This window comes from Ranitomeya variabilis, chromosome 1 (assembly GCF_051348905.1).
Source record: "Ranitomeya variabilis isolate aRanVar5 chromosome 1, aRanVar5.hap1, whole genome shotgun sequence".
Lineage (NCBI taxonomy): Eukaryota > Metazoa > Chordata > Amphibia > Anura > Dendrobatidae > Ranitomeya > Ranitomeya variabilis.
The window spans coordinates 2,378,611-2,402,605 of NC_135232.1; the positions used below are offsets into that span (position 1 = coordinate 2,378,611).

General features: G+C 54.4%; 2 protein-coding genes across 2 annotated transcripts in view; both read right to left on the bottom strand.

The window, feature by feature from the left end:
* Positions 1–839, bottom strand: part of LOC143793593 (gastrula zinc finger protein XlCGF66.1-like) — a 124,316-nt gene extending 123,477 nt beyond the window's left edge. Inside the window, exon 1 of the mRNA XM_077280661.1 lies at positions 728–839. The gene's annotated coding sequence lies outside the window, so the exon portion shown is untranslated. The remainder of the gene's footprint in view (positions 1–727) is intronic.
* Positions 1–23,995, bottom strand: part of LOC143801430 (uncharacterized) — a 977,383-nt gene that overhangs the window by 364,215 nt on the left and 589,173 nt on the right. The window lies entirely within an intron of this gene.

Consider the following 23,995-nt stretch of genomic DNA (forward strand, 5'->3'; position numbering starts at 1 on the left):
ACGCGATCATTCCATGACGCCACATAGGCGTCATGGGTCGGGAAGGGGTTAAAATTTAATCACGGGCGATCAAAAGAACGTATCTGCACAAAATGATATCATTAAAAACGCCAGCTCAGAGCGCAAAAAATAAGCCCTCACCTGACCCCAAATCACTAGAAATGGAGACGCTGCGGGTATCGGAAAATGGCGCAATTTGTTTTTTTTAGTAACATTTGGATTTTTTGTCACCACTTAGATATAATGTAACCTACATGTTTGGTGTCTGAGAACTCGTAACGACCTGGAGAATCACAATGGCAGCTCAGATTTAGTATCTAATGAAGATGGTAAAAAAAAAACACCTCAAAAAACCTCTGTGGGACTGCACTTATTTTGTAATTTCACCACACTTGGAATTTGTTTCCCATTTTCTGTTACACGGCATGGTAAAACCAATGATATCGTTCAAAAGTGCAACTCGTCCCGCAAAAAACAAGCCCTCACATGGCCATAGTGACGGAAAAATAAAAAAAGTGATGGCTCTGGGAAGGAGGGGAGCGAAAAAAAGAAAACAGCTCCAGTCATGAAGGGGTTAAGTAGCAAATTGGCTCCGTCACTAAGGGGTTAACATCCCCAACACTGAGGAGCCGCAGTCACAGGGAGCAGCGATGATCTCACCCCACGCTCTCCTCTCACAGATTCACCACAAGCACAAAAACTCCACCGAACCCTCCTGTAATCTCACCGGAACGGCGGGAAACCTGCTGCTGGCTGACACCAGAGAACACGAGCTGCTGCACTGAGACCGGAAGGACCTGTGGTGACGGTAGAGGCGAAATCCAAGTCGGCTAAAGGACCTCTGCTGACGTCATGCCCATGTGACCGGAAAAGGCGGCGCCTCTTCCCCCATAGAGCAGACAGAAGTCACAGAGAACAGACACGAGGAATTAGGCATTGTAAGCAAGGGGGACATGACGACTGCGCATGCGCCACATGTACACGCGGCACTCGCGTCCGTACGGCCACGCGCACCTGGCACATGCGCAGCACCTAGGCCTACTGCGCGCCGCCCGAGGCTGCATTAGCAGGTGGGCGGGGGCTCTCCCAGCGAAACGCCCCAACCCCCTTCTCCCGCCTTCTCGTATTAACCCTTTAGGGGGGTGCCAACACTGCTCCCCGTATTAACCCTTTAGGGAGGTGCCAACACTGCTCCCCGTATTAACCCTTTAGGGGGGGTGCCAACACTGCTCCCCGTATTAACCCTTTAGGGAGGTGCCAACACTGCTCCCCGTATTAACCCTTTAGGGGAGGTGCCAACACTGCTCCCCGTATTAACCCTTTAGGGGGGGTGCCAACACTGCTCCCCGTATTAACCCTTTAGGGAGGTGCCAACACTGCTCCCCGTATTAACCCTTTAGGGAGGTGCCAACACTGCTCCCCGTATTAACCCTTTAGGGGGGTGCCAACACTGCTCCCCGTATTAACCCTTTAGGGGGGTGCCAACACTGCTCCCCGTATTAACCCTTTAGGGAGGTGCCAACACTGCTCCCCGTATTAACCCTTTAGGGAGGTGCCAACACTGCTCCCCGTATTAACCCTTTAGGGAGGTGCCAACACTGCTCCCCGTATTAACCCTTTAGGGGGTGCCAACACTGCTCCCCGTATTAACCCTTTAGGGGGGTGCCAACACTGCTCCCCGTATTAACCCTTTAGGGGGGTGCCAACACTGCTCCCCGTATTAACCCTTTAGGGGGGTGCCAACACTGCTCCCCGTATTAACCCTTTAGGGAGGTGCCAACACTGCTCCTCGTATTAACCCTTTAGGGAGGTGCCAACACTGCTCCCCGTATTAACCCTTTAGGGGGGTGCCAACACTGCTCCCCGTATTAACCCTTTAGGGAGGTGCCAACACTGCTCCCCGTATTAACCCTTTAGGGAGGTGCCAACACTGCTCCCCGTATTAACCCTTTAGGGAGGTGCCAACACTGCTCCCCGTATTAACCCTTTAGGGAGGTGCCAACACTGCTTCTCGTATTAACCCTTTAGGGAGGTGCCAACACTGCTCCCCGTATTAACCCTTTAGGGAGGTGCCAACACTGCTCCCCGTATTAACCCTTTAGGGAGGTGCCAACACTGCTCCCCGTATTAACCCTTTAGGGAGGTGCCAACACTGCTCCTCGTATTAACCCTTTAGGGAGGTGCCAACACTGCTCCTCGTATTAACCCTTTAGGGGGGTGCCAACACTGCTCCCCGTATTAACCCTTTAAGGGGGTGCCAACACTGCTCCTCGTATTAACCCTTTAGGGGGGTGCCAACACTGCTCCCCGTATTAACCCTTTAGGGGGGTGCCAACACTGCACCCCGTATTAACCCTTTAGGGGGGTGCCAACACTGCTCCTCGTATTAACCCTTTAGGGGGGTGCCAACACTGCTCCTCGTATTAACCCTTTAGGGAGGTGCCAACACTGCTCCCCGTATTAACCCTTTAGGGAGGTGCCAACACTGCTCCCCGTATTAACCCTTTAGGGAGGTGCCAACACTGCTCCCCGTATTAACCCTTTAGAGGGTGCCAACACTGCTCCCCGTATTAACCCTTTAGGGGAGTGCCAACACTGCTCCCCGTATTAACCCTTTAGAGGGGTGCCAACACTGCTCCTCGTATTAACCCTTTGGGGAGGTGCCAACACTGCTCCCCGTATTAACCCTTTAGAGGGGTGCCAACACTGCTCCTCGTATTAACCCTTTGGGGAGGTGCCAACACTGCTCCCCGTATTAACCCTTTGGGGAGGTGCCAACACTGCTCCCCGTATTAACCCTTTAGGGAGGTGCCAACACTGCTCCCCGTATTAACCCTTTAGAGGGGTGCCAACACTGCTCCTCGTATTAACCCTTTGGGGAGGTGCCAACACTGCTCCCCGTATTAACCCTTTGGGGAGGTGCCAACACTGCTCCCCGTATTAACCCTTTAGGGGGGTGCCAACACTGCTCCCCGTATTAACCCTTTAGGGAGGTGCCAACACTGCTCCCCGTATTAACCCTTTAGGGAGGTGCCAACACTGCTCCCCGTATTAACCCTTTGGGGAGGTGCCAACACTGCTCCCCGTATTAACCCTTTAGGGGAGGTGCCAACACTGCTCCCCGTATTAACCCTTTAGGGGGGTGCCAACACTGCTCCCCGTATTAACCCTTTAGGGGAGGTGCCAACACTGCTCCCCGTATTAACCCTTTGGGGAGGTGCCAACACTGCTCCCCGTATTAACCCTTTAGGGGAGTGCCAACACTGCTCCCCGTATTAACCCTTTAGAGGGTGCCAACACTGCTCCCCGTATTAACCCTTTGGGGAGGTGCCAACACTGCTCCCCGTATTAACCCTTTAGGGGAGGTGCCAACACTGCTCCCCGTATTAACCCTTTAGGGGGGTGCCAACACTGCTCCCCGTATTAACCCTTTGGGGAGGTGCCAACACTGCTCCCCGTATTAACCCTTTAGGGGAGTGCCAACACTGCTCCCCGTATTAACCCTTTAGGGAGGTGCCAACACTGCTCCCCGTATTAACCCTTTAGGGAGGTGCCAACACTGCTCCCCGTATTAACCCTTTAGGGGGGGTGCCAACACTGCTCCCCGTATTAACCCTTTAGGGGGGTGCCAACACTGCTCCCCGTATTAACCCTTTAGGGGGGTGCCAACACTGCTCCCCGTATTAACCCTTTAGGGGAGTGCCAACACTGCTCCCCGTATTAACCCTTTAGGGGGGTGCCAACACTGCTCCCCGTATTAACCCTTTAGGGGGGTGCCAACACTGCTCCCCGTATTAACCCTTTAGGGAGGTGCCAACACTGCTCCCCGTATTAACCCTTTAGGGAGGTGCCAACACTGCTCCTCGTATTAACCCTTTAAGGGGGTGCCAACACTGCTCCCCGTATTAACCCTTTAGGGGGGTGCCAACACTGCTCCTCGTATTAACCCTTTAGGGGGGTGCCAACAGTGCTCCTCGTATTAACCCTTTAGGGAGGTGCCAACACTGCTCCCCGTATTAACCCTTTAGGGAGGTGCCAACACTGCTCCCCGTATTAACCCTTTAGGGAGGTGCCAACACTGCTCCCCGTATTAACCCTTTAGAGGAGTGCCAACACTGCTCCCCGTATTAACCCTTTGGGGGGGTGCCAACACTGCTCCCCGTATTAACCCTTTAGGGGGGTGCCAACACTGCTCCCCGTATTAACCCTTTAGGGAGGTGCCAACACTGCTCCCCGTATTAACCCTTTAGGGGAGTGCCAACACTGCTCCCCGTATTAACCCTTTAGGGGGGTGCCAACACTGCTCCCCGTATTAACCCTTTAGGGGGGTGCCAACACTGCTCCCCGTATTAACCCTTTAGGGGAGGTGCCAACACTGCTCCCCGTATTAACCCTTTAGGGGAGTGCCAACACTGCTCCCCGTATTAACCCTTTAGGGGGGTGCCAACACTGCTCCCCGTATTAACCCTTTAGGGAGGTGCCAACACTGCTCCTCGTATTAACCCTTTAGGGGGGTGCCAACACTGCTCCCCGTATTAACCCTTTAGGGGGGTGCCAACACTGCTCCCCGTATTAACCCTTTAGGGAGGTGCCAACACTGCTCCCCGTATTAACGCTTTAGGGGGGTGCCAACACTGCTCCCCGTATTAACCCTTTAGGGGAGTGCCAACACTGCTCCCCGTATTAACCCTTTAGGGGGGTGCCAACACTGCTCCCCGTATTAACCCTTTAAGGGGGTGCCAACACTGCTCCCCGTATTAACCCTTTAGGGGAGTGCCAACACTGCTCCCCGTATTAACCCTTTAGGGGGGTGCCAACACTGCTCCCCGTATTAACCCTTTAGGGGAGGTGCCAACACTGCTCCCCGTATTAACCCTTTAGGGGAGTGCCAACACTGCTCCCCGTATTAACCCTTTAGGGGGTGCCAACACTGCTCCCCGTATTAACCCTTTAGGGAGGTGCCAACACTGCTCCTCGTATTAACCCTTTAGGGGGGTGCCAACACTGCTCCCCGTATTAACCCTTTAGGGGAGTGCCAACACTGCTCCCCGTATTAACCCTTTAGGGGGGTGCCAACACTGCTCCCCGTATTAACCCTTTAGGGGGGTGCCAACACTGCTCCCCGTATTAACCCTTTAGGGAGGTGCCAACACTGCTCCCCGTATTAACCCTTTAGAGGAGTGCCAACACTGCTCCCCGTATTAACCCTTTAGAGGGGTGCCAACACTGCTCCCCGTATTAACCCTTTAGGGGGGTGCCAACACTGCTCCCCGTATTAACCCTTTAGAGGAGTGCCAACACTGCTCCCCGTATTAACCCTTTAGAGGAGTGCCAACACTGCTCCCCGTATTAACCCTTTAGGGGGGTGCCAACACTGCTCCCCGTTTTAACCCTTTAGGGAGGTGCCAACACTGCTCCCCGTATTAACCCTTTAGGGGGGGTGCCAACACTGCTCCCCGTATTAACCCTTTAGAGGAGTGCCAACACTGCTCCCCGTATTAACCCTTTAGGGGGGTGCCAACACTGCTCCCTGTATTAACCCTTTAGGGAGGTGCCAACACTGCTCCCCGTATTAACCCTTTAGGGGGGTGCCAACACTGCTCCCCGTATTAACCCTTTAGGGAGGTGCCAACACTGCTCCTCGTATTAACCCTTTAGGGAGGTGCCAACACTGCTCCCCGTATTAACCCTTTAGGGAGGTGCCAACACTGCTCCCCGTATTAACCCTTTAGGGGGGTGCCAACACTGCTCCCCGTATTAACCCTTTAGGGAGGTGCCAACACTGCTCCTCGTATTAACCCTTTAGGGGGGTGCCAACACTGCTCCCCGTATTAACCCTTTAGGGGAGGTGCCAACACTGCTCCTCGTATTAACCCTTTAGGGGGGTGCCAACACTGCTCCCCGTATTAACCCTTTAGGGAGGTGCCAACACTGCTCCCCGTATTAACCCTTTAGAGGAGTGCCAACACTGCTCCCCGTATTAACCCTTTAGGGGGGTGCCAACACTGCTCCCCGTATTAACCCTTTAGGGGGGTGCCAACACTGCTCCCCGTATTAACCCTTTAGAGGAGTGCCAACACTGCTCCCCGTATTAACCCTTTAGGGGGGTGCCAACACTGCTCCCCTTATTAACCCTTTAGAGGAGTGCCAACACTGCTCCCCGTATTAACCCTTTAGGGGGGTGCCAACACTGCTCCCCGTATTAACCCTTTAGGGAGGTGCCAACACTGCTCCTCGTATTAACCCTTTAGAGGAGTGCCAACACTGCTCCCCGTATTAACCCTTTAGAGGGGTGCCAACACTGCTCCCCGTATTAACCCTTTAGGGGGGTGCCAACACTGCTCCCCGTATTAACCCTTTAGAGGAGTGCCAACACTGCTCCCCGTATTAACCCTTTAGGGAGGTGCCAACACTGCTCCCCGTATTAACCCTTTAGGGGGGTGCCAACACTGCTCCCCGTATTAACCCTTTAGGGGGGTGCCAACACTGCTCCCCGTTTTAACCCTTTAGGGAGGTGCCAACACTGCTCCCCGTATTAACCCTTTAGGGGGGGTGCCAACACTGCTCCCCGTATTAACCCTTTAGGGAGGTGCCAACACTGCTCCCCGTATTAACCCTTTAGGGGGGTGCCAACACTGCTCCCCGTATTAACCCTTTAGGGAGGTGCCAACACTGCTCCCCGTATTAACCCTTTAGGGAGGTGCCAACACTGCTCCCTGTATTAACCCTTTAGGGAGGTGCCAACACTGCTCCCCGTATTAACCCTTTAGGGGGTGCCAACACTGCTCCCCGTATTAACCCTTTAGGGAGGTGCCAACACTGCTCCCCGTATTAACCCTTTAGGGGAGTGCCAACACTGCTCCCCGTATTAACCCTTTAGGGGAGTGCCAACACTGCTCCCCGTATTAACCCTTTAGGGGAGGTGCCAACACTGCTCCCCGTATTAACCCTTTAGGGAGGTGCCAACACTGCTCCCCGTATTAACCCTTTAGGGGGGTGCCAACACTGCACCCCGTATTAACCCTTTAGGGGGGTGCCAACACTGCACCCCGTATTAACCCTTTAGGGGGGTGCCAACACTGCTCCCCGTATTAACCCTTTAGGGAGGTGCCAACACTGCTCCCCGTATTAACCCTTTAGGGAGGTGCCAACACTGCTCCCCGTATTAACCCTTTAGGGGGGGTGCCAACACTGCTCCCCGTATTAACCCTTTAGGGGAGGTGCCAACACTGCTCCCCGTATTAACCCTTTAGGGAGGTGCCAACACTGCTCCCCGTATTAACCCTTTAGGGGAGGTGCCAACACTGCTCCCCGTATTAACCCTTTAGGGAGGTGCCAACACTGCTCCCCGTATTAACCCTTTGGGGGGTGCCAACACTGCTCCTCGTATTAACCCTTTAGGGGGGTGCCAACACTTCTCCCCGTATTAACCCTTTAGGGGGGTGCCAACACTGCTCCCCGTATTAACCCTTTGGGGGGTGCCAACACTGCTCCTCGTATTAACCCTTTAGGGGGGTGCCAACACTGCACCCCGTATTAACCCTTTAGGGGGGTGCCAACACTGCACCCCGTATTAACCCTTTAGGGGGGTGCCAACACTGCTCCCCGTATTAACCCTTTAGGGAGGTGCCAACACTGCTCCCCGTATTAACCCTTTAGGGAGGTGCCAACACTGCTCCCCGTATTAACCCTTTAGGGGGGGTGCCAACACTGCTCCCCGTATTAACCCTTTAGGGGAGGTGCCAACACTGCTCCCCGTATTAACCCTTTAGGGAGGTGCCAACACTGCTCCCCGTATTAACCCTTTAGGGGAGGTGCCAACACTGCTCCCCGTATTAACCCTTTAGGGAGGTGCCAACACTGCTCCCCGTATTAACCCTTTGGGGGGTGCCAACACTGCTCCCCGTATTAACCCTTTAGGGGGGTGCCAACACTTCTCCCCGTATTAACCCTTTAGGGGGGTGCCAACACTGCTCCCCGTATTAACCCTTTAGGGAGGTGCCAACACTGCTCCCCGTATTAACCCTTTAGGGAGGTGCCAACACTGCTCCTCGTATTAACCCTTTAGGGAGGTGCCAACACTGCTCCCCGTATTAACCCTTTAGGGAGGTGCCAACACTGCTCCCCGTATTAACCCTTTAGGGGAGGTGCCAACACTGCTCCCCGTATTAACGCTTTAGGGGGGTGCCAACACTGCTCCTCGTATTAACCCTTTAGGGGGGTGCCAACACTGCTCCCCGTATTAACCCTTTAGGGGAGTGCCAACACTGCTCCCCGTATTAACCCTTTAGGGGAGGTGCCAACACTGCTCCCCGTATTAACCCTTTAGGGGGGTGCCAACACTGCTCCCCGTATTAACCCTTTAGGGAGGTGCCAACACTGCTCCCTGTATTAACCCTTTAGGGAGGTGCCAACACTGCTCCTCGTATTAACCCTTTAGAGGAGTGTCAACACTGCTCCCCGTATTAACCCTTTAAGGGGGTGCCAACACTGCTCCCCGTATTAACCCTTTAGGGGGGTGCCAACACTGCTCCCCGTATTAACCCTTTAGAGGAGTGTCAACACTGCTCCCGGTATTAACCCTTTAGGGAGGTGCCAACACTGCTCCCCGTATTAACCCTTTAGGGGGGTGCCAACACTGCTCCCCGTATTAACCCTTTAGGGAGGTGCCAACACTGCTCCTCGTATTAACCCTTTAGGGAGGTGCCAACACTGCTCCTCGTATTAACCCTTTAGGGGGGTGCCAACACTGCTCCCCGTATTAACCCTTTAGAGGAGTGCCAACACTGCTCCTCGTATTAACCCTTTAGGGGGGTGCCAACACTGCTCCTCGTATTAACCCTTTAGGGGGGTGCCAACACTGCTCCCCGTATTAACCCTTTAGGGGGGTGCCAACACTGCTCCCCGTATTAACCCTTTAGGGGAGGTGCCAACACTGCTCCCCGTATTAACCCTTTAGAGGAGTGCCAACACTGCTCCCCGTATTAACCCTTTAGAGGAGTGCCAACACTGCTCCCCGTATTAACCCTTTAGAGGAGTGCCAACACTGCTCCCCGTATTAACCCTTTAGGGGGGTGCCAACACTGCTCCCCTTATTAACCCTTTAGAGGAGTGCCAACACTGCTCCCCGTATTAACCCTTTAGAGGGGTGCCAACACTGCTCCCCGTATTAACCCTTTAGGGGGGTGCCAACACTGCTCCCCGTATTAACCCTTTAGAGGGGTGCCAACACTGCTCCCCGTATTAACCCTTTAGGGGGGTGCCAACACTGCTCCCCGTATTAACCCTTTAGAGGGGTGCCAACACTGCTCCTCGTATTAACCCTTTAGAGGAGTGCCAACACTGCTCCTCGTATTAACCCTTTAGGGGGGTGCCAACACTGCTCCCCGTATTAACCCTTTAGGGGGTGCCAACACTGCTCCCCGTATTAACCCTTTAGGGAGGTGCCAACACTGCTCCCCGTATTAACCCTTTAGGGGGTGCCAACACTGCTCCCCGTATTAACCCTTTAGGGGGGTGCCAACACTGCTCCCCGTATTAACCCTTTAGGGGGGTGCCAACACTGCTCCCCGTTTTAACCCTTTAGGGAGGTGCCAACACTGCTCCCCGTATTAACCCTTTAGGGGGGTGCCAACACTGCTCCCCGTATTAACCCTTTAGGGAGGTGCCAACACTGCTCCCCGTATTAACCCTTTAGGGGGGGTGCCAACACTGCTCCCCGTATTAACCCTTCAGGGAGGTGCCAACACTGCTCCCCGTATTAACCCTTTAGGGAGGTGCCAACACTGCTCCCCGTATTAACCCTTTAGAGGAGTGCCAACACTGCTCCCCGTATTAACCCTTTAGGGGAGTGCCAACACTGCTCCCCGTATTAACCCTTTAGGGAGGTGCCAACACTGCTCCCCGTATTAACCCTTTAGAGAGGTGCCAACACTGCTCCCCGTATTAACCCTTTAGGGAGGTGCCAACACTGCTCCCCGTATTAACCCTTTAGGGAGGTGCCAACACTGCTCCCCGTATTAACCCTTTAGGGGGTGCCAACACTGCTCCCCGTATTAACCCTTTAGGGGAGTGCCAACACTGCTCCCCGTATTAACCCTTTAGGGGAGTGCCAACACTGCTCCCCGTATTAACCCTTTAGGGAGGTGCCAACACTGCTCCCCGTATTAACGCTTTAGGGGGGTGCCAACACTGCACCCCGTATTAACCCTTTAGGGGGGTGCCAACACTGCACCCCGTATTAACCCTTTAGGGGGGTGCCAACACTGCTCCCCGTATTAACCCTTTAGGGAGGTGCCAACACTGCTCCCCGTATTAACCCTTTAGGGGAGTGCCAACACTGCTCCCCGTATTAACCCTTTAGGGAGGTGCCAACACTGCTCCCCGTATTAACCCTTTAGGGGAGGTGCCAACACTGCACCCCGTATTAACCCTTTAGGGGGGTGCCAACACTGCACCCCGTATTAACCCTTTAGGGGGGTGCCAACACTGCTCCCCGTATTAACCCTTTAGGGAGGTGCCAACACTGCTCCCCGTATTAACCCTTTGGGGGGTGCCAACACTGCTCCTCGTATTAACCCTTTAAGGGGGTGCCAACACTTCTCCCCGTATTAACCCTTTAGGGAGGTGCCAACACTGCTCCCCGTATTAACCCTTTAGGGAGGTGCCAACACTGCACCCCGTATTAACCCTTTAGGGGGGTGCCAACACTGCTCCCCGTATTAACCCTTTAGGGAGGTGCCAACACTGCTCCCCGTATTAACCCTTTAGGGGGGTGCCAACACTGCACCCCGTATTAACCCTTTAGGGAGGTGCCAACACTGCTCCCCGTATTAACCCTTTAGGGAGGTGCCAACACTGCTCCCCGTATTAACCCTTTAGGGGGGTGCCAACACTGCTCCCCGTATTAACCCTTTAGGGGAGTGCCAACACTGCTCCCCGTATTAACCCTTTAGGGGAGTGCCAACACTGCTCCCCGTATTAACCCTTTAGGGGAGGTGCCAACACTGCTCCCCGTATTAACCCTTTAGGGAGGTGCCAACACTGCTCCTCGTATTAACCCTTTAGGGGGGTGCGAACACTGCTCCCCGTATTAACCCTTTAGGGAGGTGCCAACACTGCTCCCCGTATTAACCCTTTGGGGGGTGCCAACACTGTTCCTCGTATTAACCCTTTAAGGGGGTGCCAACACTGCTCCCCGTATTAACCCTTTAGGGGGGTGCCAACACTGCTCCCCGTATTAACCCTTTAGGGAGGTGCCAACACTGCTCCCCGTATTAACCCTTTGGGGGGTGCCAACACTGTTCCTCGTATTAACCCTTTAAGGGGGTGCCAACACTGCTCCCCGTATTAACCCTTTAGGGAGGTGCCAACACTGCTCCCCGTATTAACCCTTTAGGGAGGTGCCAACACTGCTCCCCGTATTAACCCTTTAGGGGGGGTGCCAACACTGTTCCCCGTATTAACCCTTTAGGGAGGTGCCAACACTGCTCCCCGTATTAACCCTTTAGAGGAGTGCCAACACTGCTCCCCGTATTAACCCTTTAGGGGAGTGCCAACACTGCTCCCCGTATTAACCCTTTAGGGAGGTGCCAACACTGCTCCCCGTATTAACCCTTTAGGGGGTGCCAACACTGCTCCCCGTATTAACCCTTTAGGGAGGTGCCAACACTGCTCCCCGTATTAACCCTTTAGGGGGGTGCCAACACTGCTCCCCGTATTAACCCTTTAGGGGGGTGCCAACACAGCTCCCCGTATTAACCCTTTAGGGGGGTGCCAACACTGCACCCCGTATTAACCCTTTAGGGGGGGTGCCAACACTGCTCCTCGTATTAACCCTTTAAGGAGGTGCCAACACTGCTCCCCGTATTAACCCTTTAGGGAGGTGCCAACACTGCTCCTCGTATTAACCCTTTAGGGAGGTGCCAACACTGCTCCCCGTATTAACCCTTTAGGGAGGTGCCAACACTGCTCCCCGTATTAACCCTTTAGGGAGGTGCCAACATTGCTCCCCGTATTAACCCTTTAGGGAGGTGCCAACACTGCTCCTCGTATTAACCCTTTAGGGAGGTGCCAACACTGCTCCCCGTATTAACCCTTTAGGGAGGTGCCAACACTGCTCCCCGTATTAACCCTTTAGGGGAGGTGCCAACACTGCTCCCCGTATTAACCCTTTAGGGAGGTGCCAACACTGCTCCTCGTATTAACCCTTTAAGGGGGTGCCAACACTGCTCCTCGTATTAACCATTTAGGGAGGTGCCAACACTGCTCCCCGTATTAACACTTTAGGGAGGTGCCAACACTGCTCCTCGTATTAACCCTTTAAGGGGGTGCCAACACTGCTCCTCGTATTAACCATTTAGGGAGGTGCCAACACTGCTCCCCGTATTAACCCTTTAGAGGAGGTGCCAACACTGCTCCCCGTATTAACCCTTTAGGGGGGTGCCAACACTGCTCCCCGTATTAACCCTTTAGGGAGGTGCCAACACTGCTCCCCGTATTAACCCTTTAGGGAGGTGCCAACACTGCTCCCCGTATTAACCCTTTAGGGAGGTGCCAACACTGCTCCCCGTATTAACCCTTTAGGGGAGGTGCCAACACTGCTCCCCGTATTAACCCTTTAGGGAGGTGCCAACACTGCTCCTCGTATTAACCCTTTAAGGGGGTGCCAACACTGCTCCCCGTATTAACCCTTTAGGGAGGTGCCAACACTGCTCCTCGTATTAACCCTTTAGGGAGGTGCCAACACTGCTCCCCGTATTAACCCTTTAGGGAGGTGCCAACACTGCTCCTCGTATTAACCCTTTAAGGGGGTGCCAACACTGCTCATCGTATTAACCATTTAGGGAGGTGCCAACACTGCTCCCCGTATTAACCCTTTAGGGGGGTGCCAACACTGCTCCCCGTATTAACCCTTTAGAGGAGGTGCCAACACTGCTCCCCGTATTAACCCTTTAGGGGGGTGCCAACACTGCTCCCCGTATTAACCCTTTAGAGGAGGTGCCAACACTGCTCCCCGTATTAACCCTTTAGGGAGGTGCCAACACTGCTCCCCGTATTAACCCTTTAGGGGAGGTGCCAACACTGCTCCCCGTATTAACCCTTTAGGGAGGTGCCAACACTGCTCCTCGTATTAACCCTTTAAGGGGGTGCCAACACTGCTCCTCGTATTAACCATTTAGGGAGGTGCCAACACTGCTCCCCGTATTAACCCTTTAGGGAGGTGCCAACACTGCTCCCCGTATTAACCCTTTAGAGGAGGTGCCAACACTGCTCCCCGTATTAACCCTTTAGGGGGGTGCCAACACTGCTCCCCGTATTAACCCTTTAGGGAGGTGCCAACACTGCTCCCCGTATTAACCCTTTAGGGAGGTGCCAACACTGCTCCCCGTATTAACCCTTTAGAGGAGGTGCCAACACTGCTCCCCGTATTAACCCTTTAGGGGGGTGCCAACACTGCTCCCCGTATTAACCCTTTAGGGAGGTGCCAACACTGCTCCCCGTATTAACCCTTTAGGGGAGTGCCAACACTGCTCCCCGTATTAACCCTTTAGGGGAGGTGCCAACACTGCTCCCCGTATTAACCCTTTAGGGGGGTGCCAACACTGCTCCTCGTATTAACCCTTTAGGGGGGTGCCAACACTGCTCCCCGTATTAACCCTTTAGAGGGTGCCAACACTGCTCCCCGTATTAACCCTTTAGAGGAGGTGCCAACACTGCTCCCCGTATTAACCCTTTAGGGGGGTGCCAACACTGCTCCCCGTATTAACCCTTTAGGGAGGTGCCAACACTGCTCCCCGTATTAACCCTTTAGGGGGGTGCCAACACTGCTCCCCGTATTAACCCTTTAGAGGAGGTGCCAACACTGCTCCCCGTATTAACCCTTTAGGGAGGTGCCAACACTGCTCCCCGTATTAACCCTTTAGAGGAGTGCCAACACTGCTCCCCGTATTAACCCTTTAGGGAGGTGCCAACACTGCTCCCCGTATTAACCCTTTAGGGGAGTGCCAACACTGCTCCCCGTATTAACCCTTTAGGGGAGGTGCCAACACTGCTCCCCGTATTAACCCTTTAGGGGGGTGCCAACACTGCTCCTCGTATTAACCCTTTAGGGAGGTGCCAACACTGCTCCCCGTATTAACGCTTTAGGGGGGTGCCAACACTGCTCCTCGTATTAACCCTTTAGGGGGGTGCCAACACTGCACCCCGTATTAACCCTTTAGGGGGGTGCCAACACTTCACCCCGTATTAACCCTTTAGGGGGGTGCCAACACTGCTCCCCGTATTAACCCTTTAGGGAGGTGCCAACACTGCTCCTCGTATTAACCCTTTAGGGGGGTGCCAACACTGCTCCCCGTATTAACCCTTTAGGGGGGTGCCAACACTGCTCCCCGTATTAACCCTTTAGGGAGGTGCCAACACTGCTCCCCGTATTAACCCTTTAGGGAGGTGCCAACACTGCTCCTCGTATTAACCCTTTAGGGGGGTGCCAACACTGCTCCCCGTATTAACCCTTTAGGGGGGTGCCAACACTGCTCCCCGTATTAACCCTTTAGGGAGGTGCCAACACTGCTCCCCGTATTAACCCTTTAGGGGAGTGCCAACACTGCTCCCCGTATTAACCCTTTAGGGGAGGTACCAACACTGCTCCCCGTATTAACCCTTTAGGGGGGTGCCAACACTGCTCCCCGTATTAACCCTTTAGGGGGGTGCCAACACTGCTCCCCGTATTAACCCTTTAGGGGGGTGCCAACACTGCTCCCCGTATTAACCCTTTAGGGAGGTGCCAACACTGCTCCCCGTATTAACCCTTTAGGGAGGTGCCAACACTGCTCCCCGTATTAACCCTTTAGGGGAGTGCCAACACTGCTCCCCGTATTAACCCTTTAGGGGAGGTACCAACACTGCTCCCCGTATTAACCCTTTAGGGGGGTGCCAACACTGCTCCCCGTATTAACCCTTTAGGGGGGTGCCAACACTGCTCCCCGTATTAACCCTTTAGGGGGGTGCCAACACTGCTCCCCGTATTAACCCTTTAGGGGGGTGCCAACACTGCTCCCCGTATTAACCCTTTAGGGAGGTGCCAACACTGCTCCCCGTATTAACCCTTTAGGGGAGGTACCAACACTGCTCCCCGTATTAACCCTTTAGGGGGGTGCCAACACTGCTCCCCGTATTAACCCTTTAGGGGGGTGCCAACACTGCTCCCCGTATTAACCCTTTAGGGGGGTGCTAACACTGCTCCCCGTATTAACCCTTTAGGGAGGTGCCAACACTGCTCCCCGTATTAACCCTTTAGGGGAGTGCCAACACTGCTCCCCGTATTAACCCTTTAGGGGAGGTACCAACACTGCTCCCCGTATTAACCCTTTAGGGGGGTGCCAACACTGCTCCCCGTATTAACCCTTTAGAGGAGTGCCAACACTGCTCCCCGTATTAACCCTTTAGGGAGGTGCCAACACTGCTCCCCGTATTAACCCTTTAGGGGAGTGCCAACACTGCTCCCCGTATTAACCCTTTAGGGGAGGTACCAACACTGCTCCCCGTATTAACCCTTTAGGGGGGTGCCAACACTGCTCCCCGTATTAACCCTTTAGGGAGGTGCCAACACTGCTCCCCGTATTAACCCTTTGGGGGGTGCCAACACTGTTCCTCGTATTAACCCTTTAAGGGGGTGCCAACACTGCTCCCCGTATTAACCCTTTAGGGAGGTGCCAACACTGCTCCCCGTATTAACCCTTTAGGGAGGTGCCAACACTGCTCCTCGTATTAACCCTTTAGGGAGGTGCCAACACTGCTCCCCGTATTAACCCTTTAGGGAGGTGCCAACACTGCTCCCCGTATTAACCCTTTAGGGGGGGTGCCAACACTGCTCCCCGTATTAACCCTTTAGGGAGGTGCCAACACTGCTCCCCGTATTAACCCTTTAGGGGGGTGCCAACACTGCTCCCCGTATTAACCCTTTAGGGAGGTGCCAACACTGCTCCCCGTATTAACCCTTTAGGGAGGTGCCAACACTGCTCCCCGTATTAACCCTTTAGGGGAGTGCCAACACTGCTCCCCGTATTAACCCTTTAGGGGGGTGCCAACACTGCTCCCCGTATTAACCCTTTAGGGGGGTGCCAACACTGCTCCCCGTATTAACCCTTTAGAGGAGGTGCCAACACTGCTCCCCGTATTAACCCTTTAGGGAGGTGCCAACACTGCTCCTCGTATTAACCCTTTAGGGAGGTGCCAACACTGCTCCCCGTATTAACCCTTTAGGGGGGTGCCAACACTGCTCCTCGTATTAACCCTTTAGGGGGGTGCCAACACTGCTCCCCGTATTAACCCTTTAGGGAGGTGCCAACACTGCTCCCCGTATTAACCCTTTAGGGGGGTGCCAACACTGCTCCCCGTATTAACCGTTTAGAGGAGTGCCAACACTGCTCCCCGTATTAACCCTTTAGGGGGGTGCCAACACTGCTCCCCGTATTAACCCTTTAGGGAGGTGCCAACACTGCTCCTCGTATTAACCCTTTAGGGAGGTGCCAACACTGCTCCCCGTATTAACCCTTTAGGGGGGTGCCAACACTGCTCCTCGTATTAACCCTTTAGGGGGGTGCCAACACTGCTCCCCGTATTAACCCTTTAGGGGGGTGCCAACACTGCTCCCCGTATTAACCCTTTAGAGGAGTGCCAACACTGCTCCCCGTATTAACCCTTTAGGGAGGTGCCAACACTGCTCCCCGTATTAACCCTTTAGGGGGGGTGCCAACACTGCTCCCCGTATTAACCCTTTAGGGAGGTGCCAACACTGCTCCCCGTATTAACCCTTTAGAGGAGTGCCAACACTGCTCCCCGTATTAACCCTTTAGGGGGGGTGCCAACACTGCTCCCCGTATTAACCCTTTAGGGGGGGTGCCAACACTGCTCCCCGTATTAACCCTTTAGGGGGGGTGCCAACACTGCTCCCCGTATTAACCCTTTAGGGGGGGTGCCAACACTGCTCCCCGTATTAACCCTTTAGGGGGTGCCAACACTGCTCCCCGTATTAACCCTTTAGGGAGGTGCCAACACTGCTCCCCGTATTAACCCTTTAGGGAGGTGCCAACACTGCTCCCCGTATTAACCCTTTAGGGGGGTGCCAACACTGCTCCTCGTATTAACCCTTTAGGGGGGTGCCAACACTGCACCCCGTATTAACCCTTTAGGGGGGTGCCAACACTGCACCCCGTATTAACCCTTTAGGGGGGTGCCAACACTGCTCCCCGTATTAACCCTTTAGGGAGGTGCCAACACTGCTCCCCGTATTAACCCTTTAGGGGGGTGCCAACACTGCTCCCCGTATTAACCCTTTAGAGGAGGTGCCAACACTGCTCCCCGTATTAACCCTTTAGGGGGGTGCCAACACTGCTCCCCGTATTAACCCTTTAGGGGGGTGCCAACACTGCTCCCCGTATTAACCCTTTAGGGGGGTGCCAACACTGCTCCCCGTATTAACCCTTTAGAGGAGGTGCCAACACTGCTCCCCGTATTAACCCTTTAGAGGAGTGCCAACACTGCTCCCCGTATTAACCCTTTAGGGGAGGTGCCAACACTGCTCCCCGTATTAACGCTTTAGGGGGGTGCCAACACTGCTCCTCGTATTAACCCTTTAGGGGGGTGCCAACACTGCACCCCGTATTAACCCTTTAGGGGGGTGCCAACACTTCACCCCGTATTAACCCTTTAGGGGGGTGCCAACACTGCTCCCCGTATTAACCCTTTAGGGAGGTGCCAACACTGCTCCCCGTATTAACCCTTTAGGGGGGTGCCAACACTGCTCCCCGTATTAACCCTTTAGAGGAGGTGCCAACACTGCTCCCCGTATTAACCCTTTAGGGAGGTGCCAACACTGCTCCCCGTATTAACCCTTTAGGGAGGTGCCAACACTGCTCCCCGTATTAACCCTTTAGGGAGGTGCCAACACTGCTCCTCGTATTAACCCTTTAGGGAGGTGCCAACACTGCTCCCCGTATTAACCCTTTAGGGGAGTGCCAACACTGCTCCCCGTATTAACCCTTTAGGGGAGGTACCAACACTGCTCCCCGTATTAACCCTTTAGGGGGGTGCCAACACTGCTCCCCGTATTAACCCTTTAGGGGGGTGCCAACACTGCTCCCCGTATTAACCCTTTAGGGAGGTGCCAACACTGCTCCCCGTATTAACCCTTTGGGGGGTGCCAACACTGTTCCTCGTATTAACCCTTTAAGGGGGTGCCAACACTGCTCCCCGTATTAACCCTTTAGGGAGGTGCCAACACTGCTCCTCGTATTAACCCTTTAGGGAGGTGCCAACACTGCTCCCCGTATTAACCCTTTAGGGGGGTGCCAACACTGCTCCCCGTATTAACCCTTTAGGGAGGTGCCAACACTGCTCCCCGTATTAACCCTTTAGGGAGGTGCCAACACTGCTCCCCGTATTAACCCTTTAGGGGAGTGCCAACACTGCTCCCCGTATTAACCCTTTAGGGAGGTGCCAACACTGCTCCCCGTATTAACCCTTTAGGGGGTGCCAACACTGCTCCTCGTATTAACCCTTTAGGGGGGTGCCAACACTGCTCCCCGTATTAACCCTTTAGGGGCGTGCCAACACTGCACCCCGTATTAACCCTTTAGGGGGGTGCCAACACTGCTCCCCGTATTAACCCTTTAGGGAGGTGCCAACACTGCTCCCCGTATTAACCCTTTAGGGGGGTGCCAACACTGCTCCCCGTATTAACCCTTTAGAGGAGGTGCCAACACTGCTCCCCGTATTAACCCTTTAGGGGGGTGCCAACACTGCTCCCCGTATTAACCCTTTAGGGAGGTGCCAACACTGCTCCTCGTATTAACCCTTTAGGGAGGTGCCAACACTGCTCCCCGTATTAACCCTTTAGGGAGGTGCCAACACTGCTCCCCGTATTAACCCTTTAGGGGGGTGCCAACACTGCTCCCCGTATTAACCCTTTAGGGGGGTGCCAACACTGCTCCCCGTATTAACCCTTTAGGGGGGTGCCAACACTGCTCCCCGTATTAACCCTTTAGGGGGGTGCCAACACTGCTCCTCGTATTAACCCTTTAGGGGGGTGCCAACACTGCTCCCCGTATTAACCCTTTAGGGAGGTGCCAACACTGCTCCCCGTATTAACCCTTTAGGGAGGTGCCAACACTGCTCCCCGTATTAACCCTTTAGAGGAGTGCCAACACTGCTCCCCGTATTAACCCTTTAGGGGAGTGCCAACACTGCTCCCCGTATTAACCCTTTAGGGAGGTGCCAACACTGCTCCCCGTATTAACCCTTTAGAGGAGTGCCAACACTGCTCCCCGTATTAACCCTTTAGGGGAGTGCCAACACTGCTCCCCGTATTAACCCTTTAGGGAGGTGCCAACACTGCTCCCCGTATTAACCCTTTAGGGGAGTGCCAACACTGCTCCCCGTATTAACCCTTTGGGGAGGTACCAACACTGCTCCCCGTATTAACCCTTTAGAGGAGTGCCAACACTGCTCCCCGTATTAACCCTTTAGGGGAGTGCCAACACTGCTCCCCGTATTAACCCTTTAGGGAGGTGCCAACACTGCTCCCCGTATTAACCCTTTAGGGGGTGCCAACACTGCTCCCCGTATTAACCCTTTAGGGAGGTGCCAACACTGCTCCCCGTATTAACCCTTTAGGGAGGTGCCAACACTGCTCCCCGTATTAACCCATTAGGGGGGTGCCAACACTGCTCCCCGTATTAACCCTTTAGGGGGGTGCCAACACTGCTCCTCGTATTAACCCTTTAGGGGGGTGCCAACACTGCACCCCGTATTAACCCTTTAGGGGGGTGCCAACACTGCTCCCCGTATTAACCCTTTAGGGAGGTGCCAACACTGCTCCCCGTATTAACCCTTTAGGGGGGTGCCAACACTGCTCCCCGTATTAACCCTTTAGGGAGGTGCCAACACTGCTCCCCGTATTAACCCTTTAGGGGTGTGCCAACACTGCTCCTCGTATTAACCCTTTAGGGAGGTGCCAACACTGCTCCCCGTATTAACCCTTTAGGGGAGTGCCAACACTGCTCCCCGTATTAACCCTTTAGGGGAGGTGCCAACACTGCTCCCCGTATTAACCCTTTAGGGGGGTGCCAACACTGCTCCCCGTATTAACCCTTTAGGGAGGTGCCAACACTGCTCCCCGTATTAACCCTTTGGGGGGTGCCATCACTGCTCCTCGTATTAACCCTTTAAGGGGGTGCCAACACTGCTCCCCGTATTAACCCTTTAGGGAGGTGCCAACACTGCTCCTCGTATTAACCCTTTAGGGAGGTGCCAACACTGCTCCCCGTATTAACCCTTTAGGGGGGTGCCAACACTGCTCCTCGTATTAACCCTTTAGGGAGGTGCCAACACTGCTCCCGTATTAACCCTTTAGAGGAGTGCCAACACTGCTCCCCGTATTAACCCTTTAGGGGAGTGCCAACACTGCTCCCCGTATTAACCCTTTAGGGGGGTGCCAACACTGCTCCCCGTATTAACCCTTTAGGGGAGGTGCCAACACTGCTCCCCGTATTAACCCTTTAGGGAGGTGCCAACACTGCTCCCCGTATTAACCCTTTAGGGGGGTGCCAACACTGCACCCCGTATTAACCCTTTAGGGGGGTGCCAACACTGCTCCCCGTATTAACCCTTTAGGGAGGTGCCAACACTGCTCCCCGTATTAACCCTTTAGGGGAGGTGCCAACACTGCTCCTCGTATTAACCCTTTAGGGAGGTGCCAACACTGCTCCCCGTATTAACCCTTTAGGGAGGTGCCAACACTGCTCCCCGTATTAACCCTTTAGGGAGGTGCCAACACTGCTCCCCGTATTAACCCTTTAGGGGGGTGCCAACACTGCTCCCCGTATTAACCCTTTAGGGGAGTGCCAACACTGCTCCCCGTATTAACCCTTTAGGGGGGGTGCCAACACTGCTCCCCGTATTAACCCTTTAGGGGGGTGCCAACACTGCACCCCGTATTAACCCTTTAGGGGGGTGCCAACACTGCTCCCCGTATTAACCCTTTAGGGGGGTGCCAACACTGCTCCTCGTATTAACCCTTTAAGGGGGTGCCAACACTGCTCCTCGTATTAACCCTTTAGGGGGGTGCCAACACTGCTCCCCGTATTAACCCTTTAGGGGAGTGCCAACACTGCTCCCCGTATTAACCCTTTAGGGGAGGTGCCAACACTGCTCCCCGTATTAACCCTTTAGGGGGGGGTGCCAACACTGCTCCCCGTATTAACCCTTTAGGGGAGTGCCAACACTGCTCCTCGTATTAACCCTTTAAGGGGGTGCCAACACTGCTCCCCGTATTAACCCTTTAGGGAGTTGCCAACACTGCTCCCCGTATTAACCCTTTAGGGGGGTGCCAACACTGCACCCCGTATTAACCCTTTAGGGGGGTGCCAACACTGCTCCCCGTATTAACCCTTTAGGGGGGTGCCAACACTGCTCCTCGTATTAACCCTTTAAGGGGGTGCCAACACTGCTCCTCGTATTAACCCTTTAGGGGGGTGCCAACACTGCTCCCCGTATTAACCCTTTAGGGGAGTGCCAACACTGCTCCCCGTATTAACCCTTTAGGGGAGGTGCCAACACTGCTCCCCGTATTAACCCTTTAGGGGGGGTGCCAACACTGCTCCCCGTATTAACCCTTTAGGGGAGTGCCAACACTGCTCCTCGTATTAACCCTTTAAGGGGGTGCCAACACTGCTCCCCGTATTAACCCTTTAGGGAGGTGCCAACACTGCTCCCCGTATTAACCCTTTAGGGAGGTGCCAACACTGCTCCTCGTATTAACCCTTTAGGGAGGTGCCAACACTGTTCCCCGTATTAACCCTTTAGGGAGGTGCCAACACTGCTCCCCGTATTAACCCTTTAGGGAGGTGCCAACACTGCTCCTCGTATTAACCCTTTAGGGAGGTGCCAACACTGTTCCCCGTATTAACCCTTTAGGGAGGTGCCAACACTGCTCCCCGTATTAACCCTTTAGGGGGGGTGCCAACACTGCTCCCCGTATTAACCCTTTAGGGAGGTGCCAACACTGCTCCCCGTATTAACCCTTTAGGGGGGTGCCAACACTGCTCCCCGTATTAACCCTTTAGGGAGGTGCCAACACTGCTCCCCGTATTAACCCTTTAGAGGAGTGCCAACACTGCTCCCCGTATTAACCCTTTAGGGAGGTGCCAACACTGCTCCCCGTATTAACCCTTTAGGGGGTGCCAACACTGCTCTCCGTATTAACCCTTTAGGGAGGTGCCAACACTGCTCCCCGTATTAACCCTTTAGGGAGGTGCCAACACTGCTCCCCGTATTAACCCTTTAGGGGGGTGCCAACACTGCTCCCCGTATTAACCCTTTAGGGGGGTGCCAACACTGCACCCCGTATTAACCCTTTAGGGGGGTGCCAACACTGCTCCCCGTATTAACCCTTTAGGGAGGTGCCAACACTGCTCCCCGTATTAACCCTTTAGAGGAGGTGCCAACACTGCTCCCCGTATTAACCCTTTAGGGGGGTGCCAACACTGCTCCCCGTATTAACCCTTTAGGGAGGTGCCAACACTGCTCCCCGTATTAACCCTTTAGAGGAGTGCCAACACTGCTCCCCGTATTAACCCTTTAGGGAGGTGCCAACACTGCTCCCCGTATTAACCCTTTAGGGGAGTGCCAACACTGCTCCCCGTATTAACCCTTTAGGGGAGGTGCCAACACTGCTCCCCATATTAACCCTTTAGGGGGGTGCCAACACTGCTCCCCGTATTAACCCTTTAGGGGGGTGCCAACACTGCTCCCCGTATTAACCCTTTGGGGGGTGCCAACACTGCTCCTCGTATTAACCCTTTAAGGGGGTGCCAACACTGCTCCCCGTATTAACCCTTTAGGGAGGTGCCAACACTGCTCCCCGTATTAACCCTTTAGGGAGGTGCCAACACTGCTCCCCGTATTAACCCTTTAGGGGGGGTGCCAACACTGCTCCCCGTATTAACCCTTTAGGGGGGGTGCCAACACTGCTCCCCGTATTAACCCTTTAGGGAGGTGCCAACACTGCTCCCCGTATTAACCCTTTAGGGGGGGTGCCAACACTGCTCCCCGTATTAACCCTTTAGGGAGGTGCCAACACTGCTCCCCGTATTAACCCTTTAGAGGAGTGCCAACACTGCTCCCCGTATTAACCCTTTAGGGGAGGTGCCAACACTGCTCCCCGTATTAACCCTTTAGGGGGTGCCAACACTGCTCCCCGTATTAACCCTTTAGGGAGGTGCCAACACTGCTCCCCGTATTAACCCTTTAGGGAGGTGCCAACACTGCTCCCCGTATTAACCCTTTAGGGGGGGTGCCAACACTGCTCCCCGTATTAACCCTTTAGGGGGGTGCCAACACTGCTCCCCGTATTAACCCTTTAGGGGGGTGCCAACACTGCACCCCGTATTAACCCTTTAGGGGGGTGCCAACACTGCTCCCCGTATTAACCCTTTAGGGGGGTGCCAACACTGCTCCCCGTATTAACCCTTTAGGGGGGTGCCAACACTGCTCCCCGTATTAACCCTTTAGGGGGGGTGCCAACACTGCTCCCCGTATTAACCCTTTAGGGGGGTGCCAACACTGCTCCCCATATTAACCCTTTAGGGGAGGTGCCAACACTGCTCCCCGTATTAACCCTTTAGGGTGTGCCAACACTGCTCCCCGTATTAACCCTTTAGGGGGGTGCCAACACTGCTCCCCGTATTAACCCTTTAGGGGGAGGTGCCAACACTGCTCCCCGTATTAACCCTTTAGGGGGGTGCCAACACTGCTCCCCGTATTAACCCTTTAGGGGAGGTGCCAACACTGCTCCCCGTATTAACCCTTTAGGGTGTGCCAACACTGCTCCCCGTATTAACCCTTTAAGGGGGTGCCAACACTGCTCCCCGTATTAACCCTTTAGGGGGAGGTGCCAACACTGCTCCCCGTATTAACCCTTTAGGGGGGTGCCAAC